The sequence below is a fragment of the Vigna umbellata genome, chromosome 5 (genome assembly GCF_029865625.1).
Source record: "Vigna umbellata cultivar VRB3 chromosome 5, Vumbellata_1.0, whole genome shotgun sequence".
Taxonomy (NCBI): domain Eukaryota; kingdom Viridiplantae; phylum Streptophyta; class Magnoliopsida; order Fabales; family Fabaceae; genus Vigna; species Vigna umbellata.
Window position 1 is genome coordinate 44,261,671 of NC_142169.1, and position 6,230 is coordinate 44,267,900.

Sequence of the window (6,230 nt, forward strand, 5' to 3'; positions counted from 1 at the left end):
GCGGCCAACGGTGGTTCCGGTGGTTCAGATTGTCACCGGCGAGGCCAAGTCGTGGCCTTGGCAGAGGTGGCGGTGGCCGGTTCCAGCCGAGGTGGCGGCAGCGTGCCTCCCAGATTTAGGGTTTTCCTGGTCAGAGAGAAAGAAACTTGGGTCTCTGGAGAGTGTGTGAGATAAGAGAGGGAGCTTACGGGAGGGTGTTGGATCTGAGTGGGTGAGGAATGGAAGGGAAGATACTGAACCCCTAGGAGATTCTAGGTTAGAAGCCACCCGGGTGGGCCAAGCACAGAACGAACGCACGTCATTTGGCCTTTTTCGAACGTTCGTCATCCAGCCTCATCTTTCCAACGAACGCTCGTCCCAAACGAGCGCTCGTCATTCGGTCTCCACTTCCCACATCTTCCCAACGAACGCTCGTCCATAACGAGCGTTCGTCATCCAACCTCATTTTCCCAACGAACGCTCGTCCCAAACGAGCGCTCGTCATTCGGTCTCCACTTCCCACATCTTCCCAACGAACGCTCGTCCATAACGAGCGTTCGTCATCCAACCTCATTTTCCTAACGAATGCTCGTCCCAAACGAGCGCTCGTCATTCGGTCTCCACTTCCCACATCTTCCCAACGAACGCTCGTCCATAAACGAGCGTTCGTCATCCCGCCTCATCATCCCAACGAACGCTCGTCCATACCGAGCGTTCGTCATCCAACCTCATTTTTCCAACGAACGCTCGTCCCAAACGAGCGCTCGTCATTCGGTCTCCACTTCCCACATCTTCCCAACGAACGCTCGTCCATAACGAGCGTTCGTCATCCTGCCTCATCATCCCAACGAACGCTCGTCCATACCGAGCGTTCGTCATCCAACCTCATTTTTCCAACGAACGCTCGTCCCAAACGAGCGCTCGTCATTCGGTCTCCACTTCCCACATCTTCCCAACGAACGCTCGTCCATAACGAGCGTTCGTCATCCCGCCTCATCATCCCAACGAACGCTCGTCCATAACGAGCGTTCGTCATCCAACCTCATTTTCCCAACGAACGCTCGTCCCAAACGAGCGCTTGTCATTCGGCGTCCACTTCCCACATCTTCCCAACGAACGCTCTTCCATAACGAGCGTTCGTCATCCCACCTCATCTACCCAACGAGCGCTCGTCGACTAGCCTCCTCTTCTCAGCGTCCGTTCGTCACATCATCCAATGAACGCTCGTCATCTACCTTACTGTACTCAACGTACGTTCGTCGTATCACCCAACGAACGCTCGTCATTCAGTCTATTTTTCTCAACGTACGTTCGTCACCTCTCCACAACGAGCGCTCGTGACTCTGAATCTTTTCCCAACGTACGTTCGGCCTTTACCACGGACCGTTCGTTATCCAAGCTTTTAGACTGACCGTTCGACATTATTTTATTTTTATTTTGGTACCCCCATTTTTATTATTATTTAATTATTCATTTGCCTTTTTATTTATCTTATTTCATTTCATTTTTATTTTATTACTTTATTTTATTTATTTCTTTTAAATATCCAATTATTTCAAAATATATATATATAATAATTTTACTTATATACATATATAAAATAGAAAATTACAAAAATTTGTTTTAAAGGTTAAGCACACATGTGACCGCTCGCGTCGTCCTTGTGCTAAAAACCTTTTCTTCTTCTTTAAATAAATTTACAAAAGAAATAGTTTTGAAGGTTAAGCACACGTGTGACCGCTCGCGTCGTCCTTGTGCTAAAAACCTTTTCTTCTTCTTTAAATAAATTTACAAAAGAAATAGTTTTGAAGGTTAAGCACACGTGTGACCGCTCGCGTCGTCCTTGTGCTAAAAACCTTTTCTTCTTCTTTAAATAAATTTACAAAAGAAATACGTTTTGAAGGTTAAGCACACGTGTGACCGCTCGCGTCGTCCTTGTGCTAAAAACCTTTTCTTTTCTTAAATAAAATTTAAAAAAATACGTTTAAAGGTTGAACACTCGTGTGATCGTTCGCATCGTCCTAGTGCTCAATACTTTTCTCTCTTATTTACGTAATATTAAACGAGGGTACGAGTGCTCGTGCGATCGTCCGCATCAGCCTAACACTCAATACTCTCAAGTCTTCCTAAATAAGTAAATAACGGTATGAGTGCTCGTGTGATCGTCCGCATCGTCCTAGTGCTTAATATCGTTATTTCTCTTTTTTTTTTAAAAAAAAAATAATAATTAAACATATTTAAATATCGTTTTAAAGGTACGAGTACTCGTGCGACCGTTCGCGTTGGCCTAGTACTCATTATCTTCTTGTTCTCGAAAATATTAAAAACATAAAATCTCCAAAAAATTAAAAACATTTGCTTTTCCAAACAACAAACAATCTCTTAACTAGAACTACGTAACCCTGATTTCTCATTTTGAATGAGAATACGTAGGAGCAAGGTCAATCCTTGTCGGGCCCAAAAAACTAAAAAATATGTTTTGTTTATTTAGAATTTTATTTTAGGGGATAATTAAACATTTTGAAAACCGCGTCATATTCGTGCATTTAGTTAAAGGTACTGCCTTAGGGCAGGCGTTGTGGGGTGCTAACACCTTCCCCACGCGTAACCGACTCTCGAACCCAATCTTTGGTTTTCGTGGACCGTGCTTTATCATTTTATGGTTTTTCCGTAGTTTTCCAAAATAAACTATGGTGGCGACTCCAAATCTCTTTTCAAAACCCGTTTCTTATTTGGATCGTCGTCTCGTCGCGATTCCGGTTGCGACAGTAAAGTATGAACGTGGTAATGCTTAGCTGGCGGTTCATCATGATGTTCCGTGAGTACTCGTCCTCACGTAGAGGAGGGTAGGTCATGTGTGGGAACGGCAGGAGGTCCTAGTCCTTAGGGGTACTTCAGACATATAGGACTAGCCTCGGGTGGCAACTGTCGAGTGTATTCCAGTTACTACATCACCCGGGTGCACGAACGTCGTAGCTACACAGATTTCATACGGTCCGGACAGTCAGTCTAGTAGTAGGCCTTATTTGAATCGTATGTTGAAATGCATTTGATGTGTTTGAATATGAGAAATGTATGTTTGTACTTGAATTAAATTACATAAGCTTACCTTGTGTTTTCTTGTGTTGTCTCGTTTTGTATGTCCGTCCTTGTTGTTGCAATGATCATCCGTGTGGATGTGAGCAGAAGGAGACGAGCTGCTGGAAGAGGCGCTAGAAGAAGAAAATTTGGTAGAAGTAGAAGTAAAGACCGAACAATAGGACATTCGGTCAGTAGTTTAGTTTGAGTGTCAGGTGGTCACCTTTCCTTTTGAGTTTATTTGGCCGCTCGGTAATTCCTTTTGTAAACCCTTCGGTCATGTCTGCTGATTCTGCATAGTTTAAGCGTTAACTCTTTTGTAAAGGTCGTTCGACCAAGAACCGTACGCTCTTGTAAATTTTAAGACTGATTTGAATTATGATTAATTGTAATTATTCTATCATATAGTTTATACTGTATTTTTGGGATGTTACATGGATTTTGTAGCTTTAATCAAAAATCATCTTTAACTTTAAATTAGTTTTGCAAGATCTCATACATTGCAAAGTGGCACCCAGAGACTGAAAGCTGATCTTAGAAATATTAAGATAAACTTTCTACAAATTTTGATTCGGTTATAAATTTTGACTTAATTTTAAAGTCGGAGTCATTATAACATTGGATTGGATTACAAAATCCAAACTTTTGTTATAAAATTTGATTAGGTTACAAATTTTGACTCAATTATAAATTCAAATTAGTTATAAAATTTGAATTGGTTACAAAATTTGACGTAGATAAAAAATTTGACTTGGTTATAAACTTTGTCTTAGTTACAAAATTTTACATGGACATCCAACTTAAATTTGACACTCTAACGTAATTTGAATTGATTTATCGATCAATTTAAATTTTGACACTCTATCTCAATTGAGAGCTTATTTAATTATCAGTTTAAACTCGATAATCTAGTTTGGTTGTGGATTGACTCGATGATCAATTTAAACTTAATATTCTAGCTTGACTAGGAGCTTATTAAACGATTAGTTTAAACTCAACACTCCAAATCGACTAGGCATAGATCTACTGATTAATTTAAACTTGACACTCCAACTCGTCTAGGGTTGATCTAACTATCAATTTAAACTTGACACTCCAGCTTGATTGGAAACTGAACAAACAATTAATTTAAATTCAACAATCCAGCTTGAGTAGGGATAATGTAGTGATCGATTTAAAATCAACATTGCAACTCAACTCCGAACAAAACTAACAATCAATTTAAAATCGTCAATCCAACTTGGTAGGGGCCTAATCTCACAATCAATATAATATTTCTCTGGATTAAAAATACCCAAAAATAAGGAAAGATTGGCCCAATATTGATTTCCCTTTCATTTGTATTTTACGAATTAAACTAACTAGATTAGAGTGACAAACAAAAAATAGTGGAAGATTCCTTCCAACTTAAGGTAATGGGGAAATAAAAAAAAAAAGGTTACACTCCAACAAAGCTTATATTTAGAAACCTGCAAAACTTAATACTCTTCGGAGTAGAGTTGTCAACTTGATCTATAGATCATGAGTTAGTCTTAATTCACTATTGAAAAAATCCCTTTTTAGAAAACTCCAAAAGTGAGGGTAAAAAAAAAACTTCAACCTCTTCTCAAGTAGGTTAGAGTCAAAATTAAGGTAACCTCGCTACAAAATTTTAATTAACTTTTAAAAACAATATGATAGATATAAAATTATATATTTTATTATATAATTTAATATGTTATAATTTTATTATATTTAAATCAATATTTTTATATTATAATTATTATTATGTTATTAAATAAAATATATAATAACATTTCATATTTTTGAGTTTTCATATATTAAACAAAATATACACTTTTATATTTTTTATATTATACTTATCTATAACAATTTTTATGTATGAAATAAAACTTTAGGTATATTTCTCATATATCACCGTACGACCACATCAAATATTTAATAATTTTATTAATTGTTAACTTTTGTAAAAAAAAATGTATCTAAATTAGTTGCAATAGTATCTAAATTAGAATAAAGTTTTAAATGATTTTCGTTATTTGAGGATTACTTAAAGTTGAAACAATAACAAAAATAAATTATTCCCAGTGATCTAGGCGCTTACACATTTATCACTAAATCAATCAAAATAAAATTTAAAGGGGAGTAACTAAAATGAAAAAAATTAAGAGATTTAATTAATAAGACCAATATAAATTGTGAATTATTCATAAATATATCAAAAATGTTAAAAATAAAAGATTATAGAATAAAAATAAACTCTAAAATATATTATAATTAGATAAAAAAAATATTTTATATTATGTTTTATCTAGTACGATTTGTAAAAAATTCAAAAATTGATCTTAAGATTTAAGAGAGAAAACTGAGAAGGAATTGCTTGAGAGAAAAATAGAAGAGACACCCAATTGAAAGTAACTTCGGCAAAAAAAAACAAACATGAAAAGAAGAGAAAAAGAAGAGAAACGACATTTGTGAGAAGTATATGTTATAATGGATATATGGGTACTATAAATACGAGTCTTCTTTTTTACCAGGTTTTAAGTTTTATGGAAAATCATTCTTTACTATTTATTATTAATTATAAGTTTATTAACATTGAGTAATTAAAGATCAAGAAATCGTTTAATACAATATATAAAATTATCAATAAAAAAATTAATTTAATTTCTTAAAATAAGATTTAAAGGCGTATATTAATAAAAGAAAATTAAATTGGTACAAAAAAGTGAGAAAAAAACTAGTTATTATTTGTTTAACAAATTATTACTTCTAAAAGAAAATCATGAACATGGATCAAACCATGTAAGAAAGGTCAAATTGTCACTCTACTTCATAGTATTGAAGTCCAAACAACACAACTAGATATATATAATATAAAGTTCATGTAGTTATAAATAGGAAGTCCGAGAGTCTAGGCATTTGAATTTTCTAGTTTAAAATACTATTAACTTTAATGATATTATTTTGTTATTTGTTAGTTTAGAATAAATTCTAGGCAAAAACATATATGTTATTCTGGTTCCCACTATATACCCCACAAGGGTTTGTAGTCCTTACAAAACTATACAATTATATTTTTCCACCCAACTACTAACTACTTCCCTTATTAATAGTCTTTATGCAACTGACAACTAACTGCACTGACTCAGTTTTTTCTATAAATAACTTAT